The sequence below is a fragment of the Bubalus kerabau genome, chromosome 3 (genome assembly GCF_029407905.1).
Source record: "Bubalus kerabau isolate K-KA32 ecotype Philippines breed swamp buffalo chromosome 3, PCC_UOA_SB_1v2, whole genome shotgun sequence".
Lineage (NCBI taxonomy): Eukaryota > Metazoa > Chordata > Mammalia > Artiodactyla > Bovidae > Bubalus > Bubalus kerabau.
Genome location: NC_073626.1, coordinates 51,595,205 through 51,610,941, shown reverse-complemented (window position 1 = coordinate 51,610,941; position 15,737 = coordinate 51,595,205). Strand labels below are relative to the sequence as shown.

General features: G+C 37.6%; 1 protein-coding gene and 1 non-coding gene across 3 annotated transcripts in view; one reads left to right on the top strand and one right to left on the bottom strand.

Annotated features, from left to right (window-relative positions):
* Positions 1 to 15,737, bottom strand: part of KHDRBS2 (KH RNA binding domain containing, signal transduction associated 2) — a 703,180-nt gene that overhangs the window by 151,648 nt on the left and 535,795 nt on the right. The gene's annotated exons all lie outside the window — the stretch shown is intronic.
* On the top strand, positions 3,465 to 3,570 carry LOC129648048 (U6 spliceosomal RNA). The gene has a single exon (XR_008712650.1). It is a non-coding gene; the product is annotated as a U6 spliceosomal RNA (small nuclear RNA).

Sequence of the window (15,737 nt, the reverse complement as noted above, 5' to 3'; positions counted from 1 at the left end):
GTGGCATTGTGGTAAAGAACCCACCTGCCAATGCAGGAGGCACTGGAGACCTGGGTTCAGTCCTTGGTCAGGAAGATCCTCTGGAGGAGGAAATGGCAACCCACTCCAGTATTCTTGCCTGGAAAATACCATGGAGAGAGGAGCCTGGTGGGCTACAGTCCATGGGGCTGCAAGAATCAGAAATGACTGAGTGACTAAGCATGCAAGCATTATTTCTGTAGATATTACAAAATATAATAGCTTTGAAAAAAGAAATGCTCTTGTGGTAGAAGTGATCCAGTTGTGTCCAGCTCTTTGCAATCCTATGGAATGTAGACTGCCAGGCTCCTCTGTCCATGGTATTCTCCAGGCAAGAATACTGGAATGGGTTGTCATGCCCTTTGCCAGGGGATCTTCCCGGACCAGGAATTGAACCCACATCGCCTGTCTCCTGAATTGGGAAACCTATTCTTTACCACTAACATCACCTGGAAGCCCTCAAAAGGGATTATGTGCAGCCTAATGTACTTTCTTAGCTTTAGGAACCTAAAGTTTGTTCAATGTTGATATTTAAAAACAAAAATATGTGCTTAATCAGCATATGAAATATAAGATACAATGAGACTGCATAATGAAGTGAACATGTAAATATAATCACTCAACATAATAAAACTAACAGCAGAGAGGGTGAGTTTTTTCATCTTTGGTATTTTTGATTCTGTTTTAATTTTCTTCATCATAATTGTCATAAAAAAGATATTTTCCAAAGCTAATTTCTTTAGGTTTTAGGGCATCTATTGTATTTGCATTCTTTATGTCTCTTACTCTAAATGCAAATACAAAAATGTTCATGTGTCAACATCTCAGCAGATGAGAATTATAAGGTAGAGACTTGGTTGCCTTCTTGGAGTTGTTAGTAGGGTTTAACACTCAATTCTTTTAGTAGAACGAGTATTCTGAAAACAAGTCTAGTTGATTCAAACTTAGCGAATAAGTATCTTTTTGTAAAAAAAAAATATAGAAAAAGTCAAATTCTATTCTATATTTATTTACAGGTTTGATTCATGTTTACTTATCACATTTATCACTTATTCCTTCCTTTCTCTTTCCTATCCCCATCTCTCCCTCTCTCTCCCTCTTTCGGTCTTCCTTTCTTTCAAACATTGAACTCCCACAGTGAGGAAAGCAAAGGGAAGCAAAGTGCATTTATAAAGGCCTCTAATTGGAATCCTTTCTGCCAGAATGATGCCTACACTATCACAGATTTTACTCTCATCAGATTTTTAAATTTGCCAGTTGGATTAGAAAATGAGAAAAGCTCGAGGTTCATTATTTGAATATTAGAACTTTTAAGTCTGAAGAGATGCAGCCAAAATCTACTGAAATTATGACTAATGCAGACGGAGATAAGAACTTCAGACTATACCAGCTGTAGGAGATTCTCTAAAGATACACATTTTATGCCTGCATAGCAATTCCATATTAAATATTTCTTATTAAAGTATTTTAGTTGCAAGAGCAATGAGGTGCAAGAAGCCTCACTAGCTAAGTGTCAGGGTCTTTAATCAGTTGTGTTGTCAATCGTGGACACAGTTCATTAATCACAAGCTGCATTTCTCTCTTCCATCAGTTCAGTCGCTCAGTTGTGTCTAACTCTCTGCAACCCCATGGACTGCAGCACACCAGGCCTCTCTGTCCATCACCAATTCCCAGAGTTTACGCAAACTCATGTCCATTGAGTCAGTGATGCCAACCAACCATCTCATCCTCTGTTGTTCTCTTCTTCTCCTGTCCTCTTCAATATTTCCCAGCATCAGGGTCTTTTCCAATGAGTTAGTTCTTTGCATCAGGTGGCCAAAGTATTGGAGTTTCAGCTTCAGCATCAGTCCTTCCAATGAATATTCAGGACTGATTTCCTTCAGGATGGACTGGTTCGATCTCCTTTCAGTCCAAGGGACTCTCAAGAGTCTTCCCCATAAGACTATTCTATACATCAGTGTCTCTTTTGCTGTCTCGTACACAGGGTTATTGTTACCATCTTTCTAAATTCCATATATATGTGTTAGTATACTGTATTGGTGTTTTTCTTTCTGGCTTACTTCACTCTGTATTATAGGCTCCAGTTTCATCCACCTCATTAGAACTGATTCAAATGTATTATTTTTAATGGGATGGGGAACACATGTATACCTGTGGCGGATTCATTTTGATATTTGGCAAAACTAATACAGTTATGTAAAGTCTAAAAATAAAATAAAATTAAAAAAAAAAAAGAGTCTTCCCCAACACCACAGTTCAAAAGCATCAATTCTTCAGCACTCAGTTTTCTTTATAGTCCAACTCTCACATCCATTCATGACCACTAGAAAAACCATAGCCTTGACTGGATGGACGTTTGTTGGCAAAGTAATATCTCTGCTTTTTAAAATGCTGTCTAAGTTGGTCAAAACTTTTCATCCAAGGAGCAAGGCTCTGTTAATTTCATGGGTGCAGTCACCATCTGCAGTGATCTTTGAGCCCCCAAAATTAAAGTCTGCCACTGTTTCCCCATCTATTTCCCATGAAGTTATGGGAACACGTGCCATGATCTTAGATATCTGAATCTTGAGTTTTAAGCCAACTTTTTCACTCCTCTTTCACTTTCATCACAAGGCTTTTTATTTCTTCTTCACTTTCTGCCATAAGGATAGTGTCACCTTTATATCTGAGGTTATTGATATTTCTCCCAGCAATCTTGATTCCAGCTTGTGCATCATCCAGTCCACCGTTTTTCATGATGTACTCTGCATATAAGTTAAATAAGCAGGGTGACAATATACAGCCTTGACGTACTCCTTTTCCTTTTGGAACCACTGTGTTGTTCCATGTCCAGTTCTAACTGTTACTTCCTGACCTGCATATAGATTTCTCAAGAGGCAGATCAGGTCGTCTGGTATTCCCTTCTCTTTCAGAATTTTCCACAGCTTATTGTGATCCACACACTCAAAGGCTTTGGCATAGTCAATAAAGCAGAAATAGATGTTTTTTTCTGGAACTCTCTTGTTTTTTCGATAATCCAGAAGATGTTAGCAATTTGATCTTTGGTTCCTCTACCTTTTCTAAAACCAGCTTGAACATCTGTAAGTTCACGGTTCACATATTGTTGAACACTGGCCTGGAGAATTTTGAATATTACTTTACTAGGGTGTGAGATGAGTGCAATTATGCGGTAGTTTGAGCGTTTTTTGCAATTGCCCTTCTTTGGGAAAATTTGCCTTTGCCTTTCTTTCTCTTTTCCATGGCACAGAGATATTATCACCAGTTAGGCCATGCCACAGAGCCCTTACCAGGATCTGCTGAGATAATGACTATGCAAAAGCTTTGGATAGTATGGAATAAAAACACAAGGAATTATTTCAATAAGAATATACATGTGTATATAATGTACAAGTACAAATCCCCTTGAGGTGGTTTTGTTTACTTCCTTAGAATGAAACAATACTCCAGTGCTCGCTTTGGCAGTACATACACTAAAATTGGAATGAAATAGAGATGATTAGCACATCCCCTGTGCAAAGCCACACACAAATTTGTGAAGTGTTCCATAGTTTTATTTAGAGACGAGCCAATGCCTATCGTTCTAAAACTCTTTTAAAAAATTGCAGAGGAAGGAACATTTCCAAATTCATTCCATGATGTTACCATCACCCTGATACCAAAACCTGGCAAAGACAAAACAAGAAAACTACAGGCCAATATCACTAATGAACATAGATGCAAAAATCCTCAACAAAATTTTAGCAAAATGAATTCAGCAACACATCAGAAAGTTCATACACCATTATCAAGATGGGTTTATTTCAGGGACGTAAGGATCCTTCAATATACACAAATCAATCAATGTGATGCACTATATTAACAAGTTGAAAGATAAAAACTATATGATCCTCTCAATAGATGCAGAAAAAGGCTTTGAAAAAATTTGGCACCTATTTATGATGTAAACTGTTCAAAAAATGGGCATAGAAGGAAACTACCTCAACATAGTAAAGGCCATTTATGATAAGCCTACAGCAAACCTTATTCTCAATGGCAAAAAACTGAAAACATTCCCCCTAAGATCAGGAACAAGACAAGGCAATCCACTTTCACCACTATTACTCAAAATAGTTCTGGAAGTCCTAGCTACACCAGTCAGAGAAGAAAAATAAAATGAATCCAGATTCGAAAAGAAGTAAAGCTCTCATTGTTTTGCAGATGACATGATAGTGTGCATAGAAAACCCTAAAGATAGTATCAGAAAATTACTAGAGCTAATCAGTGAATTTAGCAAAGTTTCAGGATACAAAATCAATACACAGAAATCACCTGCATTGCTATATAATAAGAATGAAAAATCAGAAAGCGAAATTAAAGAATCAATCCCATTCACCATTGCAAAAAATAAATAAATAAATAAATAAACATCTAGGAATAAACTTACCTAAGTAGATGAAAGAACTGCACACAGAAAAGTATAAGACACTAATGAAAGAAATCAAAGATGACATAAACAGATGGAGAGATATTCCATTTCTGGGTAGGAAGAATTAATACTATGAAAATGACTATAGTGCAGATTTAATGCAATCCCTATCAAATTATCAATGGCATTTTTCACAGAACTGGAACAAAAAGTTCCACAATTCTAATTAAAACACAAAAGACTCTGAATAGCCAAAGCAATCTTGAGAAAGAAGAATGAACCTGGAGGAATCAAGCTTCCGGACTTCAGGTTATACTACAAAGCTACAGTCATCCAGACAGTATGTTACTGGCACAAAAACAGAAATATTGTGCAATGGAACAAGATAGAAAGCCCAGAAATAAACCCATGCACCTATGGGTACCTTATTTTTGACAAAGGGGGCAAGAATATACAATGGGGGCAAAGACAGCCTCTTCAATAAATGGTGCTAAGAAAACTGAACAGTTACATGCAAAAGAATGAAATTAGAACACTTCCTAACACAGTACACAAGGATAAACTCAAAATGGATTACAGACCTAAATGCAAGACCAGAAACTATAAAACTCTTAGAGGAAAGCATAGGCAGAACACTCCACGACATAAATCAAAACAAGAATTTCTATGACCCACTACCTAGAGGAATGGAAATAAAAACAAAAGTAAACAAGTGAGACCTGATTAAACTTAAAAGGTTTTGCACAGCAAAGGAAACCATAAAAATGGTGAAAAATCAACCCTCAGAATAGGAGAAAATAGCAAAGGAAACAACTGACAATGGATTCCAAAATGTACAAGCAGTTCAAACAACTCAAAATTAGGGAGACGAACAACCCAATCAAAAAGTGGGAAAAAGACCTAAACAGATATTTCTCCAAAGAAGACATACAGATGACTAACAAACACATGAAAAGATGCTCAACACTTCTCATTATTAGAGAAATGCAAATCAAAACTACAGTGAGATATCACCTCACACCGGTCAGAATGGCCCTCATCAAAATGTCTATAACCAATAAATACTGGAGAGGATGTGGAGAAAAGGGAATACTCTTGCACTGTTGGTGGGAATATAAATAATGCAGGCACTATGGAAGATGGTATGGAGATTTCTTAAAAAGTTAGGAATCAAACCACCATATGACCCAGCAATTCCACCCCTAGCCATATACCCTGAGGAAACCAAAATTGAAAGAGACACATGTATCCCAATGTTCATTGCAGTAATATTTACAATAGCTAGAACATGGAAGCAACCTTGATGTCCATTGACAGATGAATAGATAAAGAAGTTGTGGTGTATATATATATATATATATATATATATATATATATATATACACAATGGAATATTAATCAGCCATAAAAAGGAACACATTTGAGTCAGTTCTAATGAGGTGGATAAACCTAGAACCTATTATACAGAGTGAAGTGAGTCAGAAAGAGAAACATACATACCATATTCTAACACATATATATGGAATCTAGGAAAATGGTACTGAATAATTTATTCACAGGGCAACAATGGAAAAACAGACATAGAGAATAGGCTTATGGACATGGTGAGAGGTGAGAAGAGGGTGAGATGTATGGAAAGAATAATATGGAAATTTATATTACCATATGTAAAATACATAGCCAATGGGAATTTGCTGTATGTCTCAGGAAACTCAAACAGGGGCTTTGCATCAACCTAGAAGGGTGAGGTGGGGAGGGAGATGGGAGGGAGTTTCAAAAGGGAGGGGATATATGTATACCTATGGCTGATTCCACCCTTATGGCAGAAAGTGAAGAAGAACTAAAGAGCCTCTTGATGAAAGTGAAAGAGGAGAGTGAAAAAGTTGGCTTAAAGCTCAACATTCAGAACACTAAGATCATGGCATTTGGTGCCATCACTTCATGGCAAATAGATGGGGAAACAGTGGATGCCTTTATTTTTCTGGGCTCCAAAATCACTGCAGATGGTGATTGCAGCCATGAAATTAAAAGATACTTGCTCCTTGGAAGAAAAGTTATGACAGCATATTAAAACCTAGACAGCATATTAAAAAGCAGAGACATTACTTTGTCAACAAATGTCCGTATAGTCAAGGCTACGGTTTTCCCAGTAGTCATGTATGGATGTGACAGCTAGACTATAAAGACACTGAGCCCCGAAGAATTGATGTTTTTTAATTGTGGTGTTGGAGAAGACTTTTGAGAGTCCCTTGGACTGCAAGGAGATCCAACCAGTCCATCATAAAGGAAATCAGTCCTGAATATTCATTGGAAGGACTGATATTGAAGCTGAAACTCCAATACTTTGGCCACCTCATGTGAAGAGCTGATTCATTTGAAAAGTTCCTCATGCTGGGCAAGATCGAGGATGGGAGAAGGGGATGATGGAGGATGAGATGGTTGGATGGCATCACAGACTCAATGGACATAATTTTGAGTAAATTCCAGGAGTTAGTGATGGCCAGGGAGGCCTGGCATGCTGCAGTTCATAGGTCGCAAAGAGTCAGACATGACTGAACAGACTGAACTGAACTGAACTGAATGACCATCATTTATTTCCTCAGCCCTTCATGCACATACTGAAAACTTGTTTATCTCATTATTTTTTTCCCCAGGATGACAATACTGATTGTGAGCAACCATCTATGTGAATCTTTGCCTAGTTCTGAAGTGGTCATCCTGAGGTTCAGGACGAATTAAGCGTTACATATAAGATCACCTGACTCAGCAAGAGTAAAGCCGCAATGATAATGTCTTCTGATTCTGAATCCCACCCCCCCCCCATCTTCCATATGGAATCAGAACTGTTTAGGGGATTAGGTATCTGGCTACTAATAGCAATTAAAATCATCTCTTCTCTGCCACCATTTTGCTTGACATACAGTGACAATTTAAACTACTCTGGAACCTTCTCCTCTCTAGGCAGCTGTTTTGGTAGCCAATGCAGGAAGCTTAGTTCATGCATTCCAAATATTGTCCTAGATCTCCTTTACACACAAACTCCAAATAAGACAACTTTTGCAGTTTTTCCATATGAAAGATAGATGCATCTTGGATGGAAGCTTGCACCACACATGCTTAGGAAGATCAGTCTGTTTTTTGTTTTTTTTTTTTTCACTTTATGAAAATGTTCATGTTCTATTATCTATCTACTCACATAAAATTAGGTGGGACACATTTTTAATGCTTCCAATAAATAATAAATATATGCCTGCAGCATGAAATATCCTGTGATTGGCTTATTTACAACAGATGAATCTGATTTATACTCAGGCATCAGTGCTGTAACTAACTAGACAAATAAAGTGAACATCTATGACCTCTCTTCAATTTAGAAAAGATGAAGTGTCAATTGGGTAAAAATAATTATGCTGTGGCTATATTTAGTGTTATACCCATTAGGTAAAAATTCTAGGTAGAAAATACATACATATATAAATACATAGAATAGATTAATAGCACTAAAGTTAAGGAATCTGCAATCGCTATATTACTTTTAGGAGACCAGAGTATTTATATATCAATTAGTTGGTGTTGACAGAGGCTTAAAATTCTTCTACCATGTTATACAGATAGAAATCTACTTTTTTTCTTTAGCATTTATATGTTCGAAAATACATTATTGAAGCTTAAGAATTTACCTATTGAGCAGTAGTAACAGAAATACATTCATCTATGACACAGTCTCACTAGACCTGGGATATAAGGGGTCTTGCAAAAGTCTTGCAAAGAGGACTCAAACACATAGATGGAGAATACCTTTCTGGGTTTACCCTAAATCAAGAATTTTTGTATCCTATATGCATTTCCAGATTTCAATCATGCACAGACTCTTTGTAAGGCAAGCATAATATTTTTGACACTTGCACACATTGTTGGATTTAAATTTTAATTTGCAGCAAGAAAAATGTAATTCACAAATCAGAACATGCTTTATTCTATCACTGATTGAAGACAAATCATTGGTAGATGAGCATCTCATACTATTCAATATGTACAGTATTGTTCCACATTTTGTGAAAGTAAAGGTCATAGTATCTGACTCTGTGACCCCATGGACTGTAGCCTGCCAGGCTCTGTCCATGGAATTCTCCAGGCCAGAATTCTGGAGTGTGTAGCTGTTCCCTTCTCCAGGGGATCTTTCCATAACTGTGTGGAATCATAAAATGTCCACATTTTAACAGGTACTTAAAGAATAGAGAATGAGAGGGATATAGGATGCACAAGATTCTGCAAGCTTTTCTGCATCTGCTGTCACCAAACCCTTTTACTCTGGAGCTCATCTCTTCCTTAGGCACCAACAGCTAAGACATCAGTTGTCTTTTTAGTGGAGAAATTTCAATAATGTATAGAAACTTCAATAATGCATTTTATAATATACAAATGCTAAAGAACAAAATAAATTTCTTTTTGGATGAAACCCAGAATGAAAGGCAATGAATCCATGACTCTGGAGTGGAGAAAGTCTTACTGTAAGATAGAAACAAGAGTGAATATTCCTGCCCTGTTTCCTCTTTCCTTCAGTATTGTGAGTGTATGATTGCTGGGAACAGGTGAAGAGTGACCACCCTGGCAAGGATGGCTCCTAACTCAAGGATTAGAAGGATAAAGAACAACTGTCTTTTTTTTTTTTTTTTTCTGCCAGCACTAGAGACCATATGGAAACTGCATTAGTGACTAGTTATCACTAGTGTTTTCTTCTGGCTCGGAGAGCTAATTAAGATCTTGCCTGATATATGGAAATGCATTCTGATCAAGTTTGGTGAAGAAACCCTCATTCATCATCTCAGGCAACCTATAGCACCTGCCTACTATCCAAACCACATATTGAGGTGAAGAACCTGGATTCCTTTAGGAGTAGAATAATGCAGACACCCCATCAGTTGACCATGGGGAGAGAATTCCCATTAATCCTAGATAATGACAAAAAAGATCTTTTGGTATAAATGCCAGAAAAATATTAAACACAGTACACTTTTCTTTAGAACTAAGGAAAGAGAAGGAGAATAACTTCCAAAAGGCACAAAGGAAGGCAGATTAATTTGATCATTCTTTTCCTCCCCATATGTGGGTTTTTCCATAAGAATTATGATAAATGGTCCTGGTTCAGGGTTGGTATGGAATACGTATTATAGTGGGCTTTACTCATAGATCGGTTGGTAAAGAATCTGCCTGCAAAACAGGAGACTTGGGTTTGATCCCTGGGTCAGGATGATCCCCTGGAGAAGGAAATGGCAATGCACTCCTGTATTCTTGCCTGGAGAATAGACAGAGAAGCCTGGCAGGCTATAGTCCATGGTTTCCCGAGACTTGGACATGACTTAATGACTAAACCACCACTAGCAGCACTTATTATAGTAAGTTGCACTTATATTTGCTGCTGCTGCTGCTAAGTCACTTAGTCATGTCTGACTATGTGTGACCCCATAGATGGCAGCCCACCAGGCTTCCCCATCCCTGGGATTCTCCAGGCAAGAACACTGGAGTGGGTTGCCATTTCCTTAGTGCCTAAGTCAAATATACAAAAAAATTGAAGAAAAGGCCATCATATGACTCAATGTCTCATAAACAGAGTACATGATTTTTTTTATTCTTAATATTATTTCATTTATCTTTGGAATGTTTCTTCTGTATACAGTTTACCCCCAAAATAATCACATATACTATTGTTATAATAAAATAATGAAAACACTCTATTATCTCTTCTAAGAAATCAAAGCTGTTTAATTTATATTTCTTTCTTCACCTTGAGAGGGTAACAGGCAGGAAGGCCAGGGGTCTCCAAATGGAGGAATTAGGCTGCAAGTGTCAGACATTTTTTATTTCTCTCTTAAGAGGCAGAAGGAAACAAGCAAGTGTTAGATTTTTTCCCCTTCTCTGTACAAATTTTAAAAGATGTTCCTCTTAAAAGTCTGTTGCCATGATGACACCTGGTTCCACCTCAACTTAGCTTTTCTCAAACCTAGAGCTAACCAATGAGTTTTTCTTATGGAAATGTTTTTTCTTAAGCTATGTTAATGAACCATGTATTTACCCTAGACTCTGTCTTTCAAGTCAGTTCCACTTTAAGACTCAGAACCTATAAGGGCTCAACAAACCTGTGTGTTTTACTCATACACTGTTCTCCTAATCTATGTTAATGAATCCATATATTTACTTGGAAACCTGCCTTTCTTCAAGATTCATGCCAATCATTTTATGGCCCGGGATGACTCACCTGGTGCCAATGTTGTCTCAAAATGCATGTTGCGGGTGAGGGGCCTGGTGCCACTCTGAGTTTTGGGACATATTCTTTCTCTAATTAACAGCTTGCTGATAGGTATATAACATACTGCTAAAGGTTAGTGGGGGCGGGGGTGGGTACTCTTTCTGCCCCCTTCTGATGTTTATGTCAGAAGCTTTCTCTTTCTCTTTTATACTTTAATAAAACTTTATTACACAAAAATTCTGAGTGATCAGGCCTTGTCACTGACCCTGGATTGAATTCTTCTCCTCCAGAGGCCAAGAATCCTGGTGTCTTTCAGGCTCAGCAACAGGTTTTCAACCCTGTAGATGGTGAAGAATGCAAGACAGATATAAAGGAGACACTAAAACCTAGAATGATTTGTAATTTATTCAGGCTCCTGTGATTGCATTTAAATAGAAATATACCTGAATCCACCCACTTTTCACCATCTCTCTCGTCACCACACAAGCCAAGCTACTAACATCTTTCAATTGGACAATTATTGTGGCTTCATAACTGGTCCCTATTTCTTTACTTGCTTCCTCTGATTTATTTTCTATGCTGCAACTAAGGTGATCTTTAAAACATACAAATGTGTTCATATATCCTCTTGATTCAAAGATTTCTTATTGCATAAGGTGAAAGCAATAGCAACAACAAAAAATCTGGAGTAAAATTTGTTGACAAATCTAGCTCTGCTTATCTCCCAGGGTCATTTCTGATAGTTTTCCTCCAGACTTATAATGTTCTAGCAACTCTAGACTTCTTTTAATAGTCCAATACTTTTCCACTGGAGGGATCTTGCAAATAAATCTAGAATGGTATTTTCATAGTTATAAATGGCCAATTTGCACACCCTCCAGATCTCATTTTAAAGCCTACCTCACTTAAAGCTCAAGAAAAAAAGCTTCACTGAGTTTCCAATCATAATGTCTTATAGCAGTTATCTATTTTTCTTACATAGGAATCAGATTATAATTTGTAATTATATGTGCATTTCTGTGCTTATCTGTGTGATTTCTCTATACCCTCAGTCTACTTTGTGACTGTTTTCTAGTTGCTTTGCATTGGATAGCCTCTGTCTAGCAAGGGATGGCTAGAAGCAAGGGCCTAAATGTAACTATTTTTAAGAGAGTGACTGAGGGACTGAAGAGATGGATGAGTGAGTAAAAGAACAGAACCAATATCCAAGGAGGTGAAAGTGTTTGATCATCAGATGTACAGGGTCCATTATTGTCGAGGTTTAAATCCCAGCTTTGCTATTGTGTGTGTGTATGTGTGTGTGTATGTGATATTGGTAAGTTAATAAACTTTCTATGTCTCTTTCTCTCTCTCTCTCTCTATTTTTTTTTTTTTTTTTTTACTGTATGGTTTTGGGCTTAGTATGCTGTTATTGTTCAGTCATTCAGCTGGTTTTGACTCTTTGTGACCCCATAGGCTGTAGCACTCCAGACTTCCCTGTCTTTCACTATCTCCTGGAGTTTGCTCAAACTCATATCCATTAAGTCGGTGATGCCATACAGTCATCTCATCCTCCATTGCCCCCTTCTCCTCCTGCCCTCAATCTTTCCCAGCATTAAGGTCTTTCCTGATGAGTCTCTTCATATCAGGTGGCCAAAGATTTGGAGCTTCAGCTTCATCATCAGTCCTTCCAATGAATATTCAAGGCCAATTTCCTTTAGGACTGACTGGTCTGATCTCCTTGCTGCCCAAGGGACTCTCAGGAGTCTTCTCCAGCACCACAGTTTGAAAGCATAAATTCTTCAGTGTTCATCCTTCTTTATGGTCTAATTCTCACATCCGTACATGAGAACTGGAAAAACTGACTGTATGGATTTTGTTGGCAAAGTGATGTCTCTGCTTTTTTAATATGCTGTCTACGTTTGTCATAGTTTTTCTTCCAAGGAGCAAGTGTAATTTCATGACTGTAGTCATTGTCTGCAGTGATTTGGGAGCCCAATAAAATAAAGTCTGTCACTGTTTCCATTTTTCTCCCCATCTATTTGCCATGAATTGATAGGATTGGATGCCAGGATCTTAGTTTTATGAATGTTGAATTTTAAGCCAGCTTTTTCACTTTCCTCTTTCACTTTCATCAAGAGGCTGTTTAGTTCCTCTTTGCTTTCTGCCATTTGGGTGATGTCATCTGTATATACGAGGTTATTGATATTTCTCCTGGCAACCTAGAATCCAGCTTGTGCTTCATCCATCCCAGCATTTTGTATGATTTAACTTCATATAAGTTAAATAACCGGGATGATAATATACAACCTTGGCATACTCCTTTCCCAATTTTGAACATAATTTTCCCAATTTTATCATGATAGTAAAATTACAATGATTAGTTAAATAAGACATGTATACCTGTGGCGGATTCATTTCGATATTTGGCAAAACTAATACAATATTGTAAAGTTTAAAAATAAAATAAAATTAAAAAGAAAATTAACCAAGAAGTAAAAAGTGATGAAGATATAGAGAAAATTGATGTGTTAATGAGCTATTGAAAGTCAGTGAAAGATCAAAAACTCAGGTGTTTGGATAGTCTTAGGGAAGAAAAAAGCAAACACATCACTCAAAAGGAGGATGTAGCATATCATAGGGACATTGAAAGAAGTAGCTCAGTATGGGTAATAAAGAATGTGGAGGAGAAAAGAAGTGTAGAAGTTAACTACTGGCTGTTCTATTTGTGCCATTCTCCCCCACTGGAGAAAATATTTATTAATACTTAAGAATAAAATATGATCAATTGTGCATTGATTTTATATGAAATATTTGTGGTGAAAATATTTGTGCAAGTTTTTGTCAACTTTACATAATACTATGTCCTCAATTATTGCTAGAGCAAGAACAGAAAATAATGCAAGTAGAAAGTGAAAGTGGTAGTTGCTCAGTCGTGTCCAACTTTTTGTGACCCCATGGATTGTATCCCATAAGGCTCCTCTGTCCATGGGATTCTTCAGGCAAGAATACTGGAGTGGATAGACAGGGGATCTTCTCAACCCAGGGATTGACCTGGGTCTCCTGCATTGTGGGCAGATTCTTTACTGTCTGAGCCACCAGGGAAGCCCAGTGGGACATTTTCAAGAACATTCAAGTGAATGCTAAAAAAACTGTCTTCAAATTGGTAGAGATTTGGACCAAAAAAGAGCTAGACTCATGCTGCAAAAATGACATTAAAATTGCATATATTTAAGTATGTAATGTTTGCCTATGTCAAACAAGTAGCACGGGTTTTTTTTTTTTTTCACATTATTACAAATAATGACTTTTAACATCACAAAAATAGACAACACAGATATGATTTTGTTTGGTTGTTTGCAGTATCACACTTTATATAGTCCAAGGCAGCTGTAACACAGTCTAGTGTGTATTTGCATGCTAAGTCACTTCAGTTGTGTCCAACTCTTTGTGACCCTGTGGAATGTAGCCCACCAGGCTCCTCTGTTCATGAAACTCTCCAGGAAAGAATAATTTAGTGGGTTGCCATGCCCTCAGGAGATCTTCCCCATGCAGGGATTGAATCTGCATTTCTTGTCTCCTGCATTGGCAGGCAGGTTCTTTACCACTAGCACTATCTGGGAAGCTCACACAGTCTAGCACCTTTAAATAAAAGCAATATTCTGTTAAAACTTGATGCTGCAAACAATGGTGAAAGCTACTATATGTTCTTTGGACACATGCTTCCTAATAATGAGCAAACAGAAAAGGAAAGAGGGGCACAATTTGAAGTTTAAAATCCTCGGCAAGAAGAACAAAGGTCTAACAGATAGAATTATATCTAGTAGCTGAGGCTGATGCTTAGCTGGTGCTTCTCACAGAAGTCCTGGGCACCAAGAGAGACAAAAACACTGATGGTGCCCATGGCCATGAGGAAGAGGTTGCATGTATGACTGCACATGACAGTGATGATCTCATCACACCAGTGGCCTTTGCCCTGTCTCATTTTAAAGTGAACCCTCAGTGCTGATGCTCAAACTGAGCTCATTAAGTTCAGGGGTTTGATCCAGGGAGAAATGAAATTCTCATCCTATTCTCTGTGGAAGTAGAAAAACAGCTGACTCCAAGCTCCCATCTTCTATTCCCTGATAATGCATAAAATGATCTTTTTAAAGTGAAACAGACATGGAGTCCTAACAATAGGCCTCAGTGATTCTTGGGGACCATCTGTTCCATATGGGTTTATTATATTCTGGAATTAAATTTGAGAGTTAAAATTTTTATCAAAGTAAAACTGAATTTGTAACCTTAAAGTAGTCCTTAAAACAACTTAAAGCCCCAAATTTTAGGGCATTTGAGTTCTGGTAGTACTGCTGCTGCTGCTGCTAAGTCACTTCAGTCATGTCCAACTCTGTGCGACCGCATAGACAGAAGCACACCAGGCTTCCCCGTCCCTGGGATTCTCCAGGCAAGAACACTGGAGTGGGTTGCTATTTCCTTCTCCAATGCATGAAAGTGAAAAGTGAAAGTGAAGTCACTCAATCGTGTCCAACTCAGCGACCCCAATGACTGCAGCCTACCAGGCTCCTCTGTCCGTGGGATTTTCCAGGCAAAAGTACTGGAGTGGGGTGCCATTGCCTTCTCCCTCTGGTAGTACTAATCACAAGAAATGCTAGTTTCCTTATATTTAAGGTAAGCCAAGCTTCTAACAAACTTTAGAGTCAACCAGTCTCAGTTTAAGCATTTTTTTTTACAGTTTACTCTACCTTACTGCTATCTAAATACTCTGAAAATAGGCACTAAAATACTTGTGCTAGGCATGGTTTTGCATGGTTTCTAGATCATAAGTCCTCTCAAGGGCAGGATCCATGTCTTTAAATTTATCTCTTTTCTTATAATAGTGCTTTTAATGTGGAAAACTATTCAATGAATATCTCAAATACATTTATAACATAAAAGAATTGAACCTTGAAAATTTTCATCATTATGTTTAAAATAAAGCAGAGTAGATATAAATAGTAAACAAGATCAAGAAGATTCATTTGGTTTACAAGCATTAATGTTACTCTCCCATTTTATAAGCAGCCTCTTAATAAATATTTATTGTGT